This window comes from Vigna radiata, chromosome 5 (genome assembly GCF_000741045.1).
Source record: "Vigna radiata var. radiata cultivar VC1973A chromosome 5, Vradiata_ver6, whole genome shotgun sequence".
Lineage (NCBI taxonomy): Eukaryota > Viridiplantae > Streptophyta > Magnoliopsida > Fabales > Fabaceae > Vigna > Vigna radiata.
In genome coordinates this window covers 11,646,932-11,652,613 of record NC_028355.1, presented here as the reverse complement: position 1 = coordinate 11,652,613, position 5,682 = coordinate 11,646,932, and the positions used below count along the sequence as shown (strand labels likewise).

The window sequence follows — 5,682 nt, the reverse complement described above, 5'->3', positions numbered from 1 at the left end:
CGATCAAACTTGGTTTAATTATATATTGACTTGATGGAGTTTTCAACACGACAACCATATAATCGGCGAGAAAAGTGATTTGGTGTTTAAGGTTATTGGACTAGTTTAGTTAAATGTAGTTTATGAATTAATATAAATGATTCATGATTTTAAGAATTTCCAAACACAAATAATGAAACAATTTGTTCATTCAGAGGAAAATTAATTTTAATAAATCTGATATCAAGTAAGAAATATTTTCCTTAATAAATCTTCTTTGTTTACTTATTTTTTTATCAATACTAATATTCATTAGAAAATGAAGTATAAACTTGCAATTTACTGACAAAAAGATATTTGAGTGAGAATCAATATTATAAAAGGTTTAATCATTCTGATAGTTCTTATTTTTGGTGATTTTTTTTCAATTAGGTCTCTTATTTTCTCTTTTTCTCAATTGGGTTCCTATTTTTGAAAAATTAAAGCAATTAGGTCACTGTCCTTAGTTCCGTACTAACACCGTTAAAAAGGNTGACACGTGTCAGCTCGTGATTTTTTTGAATTTTTTAAATATATTTTTAATTATTTTTATTTTTATTTTTAATTTTTTTATTTATTAAAAAAAATAAAAATTGTCACGTGTCAAGTTGACATTGAGCCACGTGACAATGACAATGTGAGGTGGCACTGATAGTGCCACTTGTCACTGTCAGACCACATGTCATTAGTTTTGTCTCAATTTGCTTCCTATATTGTTAATTTGTATCAATTTGGTCCTTGTATTGTTATTTTGTCTCAATTTAGTCCTAATTTTTTTAAATACATCATTACTAATAATGTGCTTAACAGAAACAAATTTAAAGACAAAAATTTGGAAAATGTACATATCGTATTTTATTTGGGAAGGAACAAATTTTTTTAAATTTTTAAAAAAATTAGGACTAAATTGAGACAAAATAAAAATACAAGGACCAAACTAAACAATTTTGTTTCTCTCCAAGTTCAAACAAAATTTTATTTGTATATATCTTTACAAAGAAATTTATACAAATTAATTTTTTTATTAGAAAAATAAAAAAAATTACAAACTAACATATAACACATTTTTATTTATATAGTAGTAAAGAAATCATTTAACCTAAATAATATGAATGAGTAACCTATAAAAGTTAATATCTCAATAATAAATATTTTTGTGAAGGTAATCTATATAAGTATAGTCCCAATACTTCCTCAACCATTCATAAAAAGTTTCTAGAGTTAAATATTTCGATTTGAAATACATCATTGCTAATAATTTGCTTAACAGAAACAAATTTAAAGACAAAAATTTGGAAAACGTACATACCGTATTTTATTTGGGAAGGAACAAATTTTTTTAAATTTTTAAAAAAATTAGGACTAAATTGAGACAAAATAAAAATACAAGGACCAAATTGGAACAAAATAAAAATACAGGAACCAAATTGAAACAAACGCAATGACACGTGGTTTGATAGTGACACGTGGCACTGTCAGTGTCACCTCACACTGTCATTGCTACGTGGCATAATGTCAACTTGGCACATGCCAAATTTTTATTTTTAAAAGAAAAAAATAAAAAAAAATAAAAATAATTAAAAATATATTTAAAAAATTCAAAAAAATCACAAGCCGACACGTGTCACCCTTTTTAACGGTGTTAGTACGGAACTAACGACAATGACCTAATTGCTTCAATTTTTCAAAAATAGGGACCCAATTGAGAAAAAGAAAAAATGAGGGACCTAATTGAAAAAAGTCACCGAAAATAAGGACTATCAGAATGATTAAACCATTATAAAAATAACATTCAGTTTACAATTAACTTATTTCTTGAAACAAAATTCAACATTAGGGATATTCATCCTTCAACAACTCCAGAAAAAAAGTTGCTCAAAAGGAGAAAAACATCAACTTACAAAAGCAAAATGCAACATTTACAAGACGATGTTTTTTAGAAAAACCAAAAGCATCAACTTGAACCTCTCTTGGTCATACATAGTTATTAGCTATTAGCGTTCACTCACATCTCCATTTCACCATCTTCATCTTCATCCATTTGCTCAATCTTTAACTTATTTCTGTTCTTTTCCACCCGATAGATTAGCTCACTACCCGCAGGACCAACATCAATGTAAACGATTGAGTTCTCATCAATTTCTTCCTTCAAAAGCATTATAGCAAGCTCCGTTTCAACCTTATCCTCAACCCACCTCATAATTGGTCTGACACCATAAACCTGAAACATAACACAAACCTTATTATGTACTCACAACCTCTATTGTGCAGTAAAGAATGTTTACAATATCATCATGATAATGATACCAACCGGATCACAGTTTTCACTAAGGATATAGTCAAAAGCTGCATCAGTCACTACCATTGCAATTCCCTTTGTAGCAAGACCAGAAGCAATGTCCTTCAGATATAACCTTGCAACCTTTATTAGTTGCTCGTGTGAAAGAGGATCAAATACAACAATTTTATCAAACCGGTTCAACAACTTTGGCCTAAAATTTCTTCTTACCTATTGAAAACATATTCAGAAGTCACGAGTCACAACAAAGAAAACACACAATAAACTCAGTCATTTGTAATAAAAATTGTGCCAAGAAATATACCTCTTGCATTACTTTATCATGAGCTTCTTGCATTGAAGATTTTCCTGAAAATCCAGTAAGGAGGTGCTTTGCCCCAAGGTTAGAGGTCATGATAATGACTGTGTTTCTAAAGTCCACAGTGCGGCCTTGGCCATCAGTTAACCTTCCATTATCCAAGACTTGAAGAAGAGTGTTAAACACAGATATGTCTGCCTTTTCTACTTCATCAAACACTACCACACTTACTGCTTCAGTCTGACCACTATACCTGACAGGTGATGCACCAATCAAGCGTGAAACAAAATGTTGCTCCATGTATTCAGTCATGTCAATTTTAACCAATTGATTTTCATCGTCAAAAAGTTGTTCAGCGAGAGCCTTTGCAAGCTCGGTCTTTCCAACACCAGTTGGACCCAAGAATAGGAAGGAACACGTTGGTTGTTGAAGTTTCACATGCCCGACTCTTCTCAGCACAGCCTGTGCTACAGAATTAATGGCTTGGTCTTGCCCTACAACTCTCTGGTGCAATTTGTCAGCAAGACCAATAAACCATTCTTTATTGTTTTGCCCGAGTCTTGTCACTGGTATGCCAGTCCAATGGCTAACAACCTCAGCAATGTGTTCAGGTCCAACCGTTTCTTCTATCCTCTCCTTCTTGTTTATGTACTTCATTTCAAGCTTATCTCTTAGGTCATCAAGCTCTTTCCGCACCTGAACATAAAAATAAAATTACAACGGTTGTAAAACGCAATCCAAATTTCAAGGACAACCAATTAGCATAGTAAGATAATCAACCTTGGCAATGTGTTCAGGTCCAACCGTTTCTTCTATCCTCTCCTTCTTATTTTTGTACTTCATTTCAAGCTTATCTCTTAGGTCATCAAGCTTTTTCCGCATCTGAACATAAAAATAAAATTACAACGGTTGTAAAACGCAATCCAAATTTCAAGGACAACCAATTAGCATAGTAAGATAATCAACACTTACTTCTACTAAACGAGCTTTGTTGACATTGTCTTTCTCTTTCTCAAGAGCATGAAGTTTCACTTCTAACTGCATTCTCTTCCTTTCAAGGTTGTCAATTTCCTTTGACTAACTATGAAATAGGACTCTCACATTCACACAAGCCTCATCAACTATATCAATTGCCTTGTCTGGAAGATAACAACCTACACAACCAAAATTATTAATTTAAATAACCTATTTAAACATATAACGTCTAAAGCCAAATGCTTTCTTTCAATGGGAACCAAAACAATGTGGAGACTAAACTTTTCACGAGAAATAAAACTTACAATTCCAATCAATACTAATATACTACATTGCCAATTAAAGAATACATTAAAACAGAGCAGCACAAACCAGTGATGTAGCGACTAGACAATTGAGCCGCAACAACCAAAGAATGATCAAGAATCCTTACACCATGGTAACCTTCGAATCTTTCTTTCAAACCACGAAGTATACTTACACTATCATCAACACTTAGTTTTGCCACGTACATATGCTCAAACCTTCTTTCAAAGACTGCATCCTTCACTATATACTTTCTATACTCCTCAAGCGTAGTAGTGCCAATGCACCTCAACTGAACACGCGGAAGCATAAGCATAAGAAAATTAGCAGCATCCATGTAACCCTTAGCTTTTTCAGCACCAAGAACCAAATGAATCTCATCAATGAACAAAATAACTTTCCCCTCGGCCTCTTGTACCTCCTTCAAAAGTGTCATCAACCACTCCTCAAACTCCCAGCCTGCAACCAACGCACTCATGTCCAATGCAATGAGCCTAACATTAGCAAGTTTCTTAGGAACATTCCCTCTAACTATCCTTTGAGCCAATCCTTCAACAATAGCAGTTTTTCCCACACCCGGTTCACCAATCAAAACAAGGTTGTTTTTCGTACTTCTAGATAAAATCATCATAACCCTATGTATTTCTTCATCCCTTCCAATAACCAGGTTAAGCTTCGCTGCTTGTTCCAGAAGGTCTTCTCCATAACTATTCAAAGCCTGAAAACAAAGATATATACAATGTGAGTTATATGAACGTGTTAAATGCTTAATAGTCATGTTCAAGCGTTTTAGTAAACAAATGTTTTATATCAAACTACAACTCAAATTTCAAAAGTTAACTAAATCATTAATTCTTTTCAAGAATTATCATTCTACCAATATGAAATTATCGAATTATCATAGTTAAACTCAAATTGTACAAAATATATTAAATTAAATTCAATATTTCTATCTATATACTTATTTATACGATAATGTTAAAACTAATTTGATTTCTTGATGTTTGGTATTTCTTTTCGAACCATGTTATAAGAATAAAACATATGTTACTTTTTTTTTTATAAAATCTTTCATTTTAATTATAACTTTTATGTATAGAACTCCAATACTGATATGGTCTAAAAATAGTTCTATTAGGAAAAACATAAAACGAGTTTGATGTATGTTATTTGAAGTCTCTTTATATTTTAAGACTTAAATAAGTTTCAAGGATTTCATAACACATGTTTTAAAAATTTAGTTTTTATTAATTGATAAATATGTTATTTTCATCGGTAAATTATGCATTACCGACGGATTTTACCGACAGATGTAAAAATGTAATTAACGACGGATATTATCCTTCGATAATTACTGTCGGCCAAAATTCTTCGATAAATCCGTCGGTAATTCATCTTACATTTACCGACGAACAAAATCTGTCGGTAAATCCTTCGATAATTACCGTCGGCCAAAATTCTTTGGTCCATCCGTCGGTAAGTCCTTCGGTAATTACCGAAGGATTTATTCCATCGGTAAATCCGTTGGTAAAAAGAGCGGCAAAATTCCCGCCCATTTTTTCCCCTCTCTCTGCGCAGAAGAGTATATTTTACTCTCTCACAAATTAGTTTCTTCATTTTTTCTTTACTCTCATCTCAAGCATTTCTCATCTTCTCTACAATCAATTTTCACTCTCGTTCAACCATCTTCCTACACTGCCACTGCTGCGTTGGAGAGCACCACCGTTGTTGTTGGAGAGTGTCACCGCTGCCATTGGAGAACGCCACGCTGTCGCACCACCGTTGT

General features: G+C 32.6%; 1 pseudogene; it reads right to left on the bottom strand.

Moving 5' to 3' along the window:
* Positions 1-2,023: 2,023 nt before the first annotated feature.
* LOC106760324 lies at positions 2,024-5,452 on the bottom strand (annotated as a pseudogene).
* Positions 5,453-5,682: the final 230 nt, after the last annotated feature.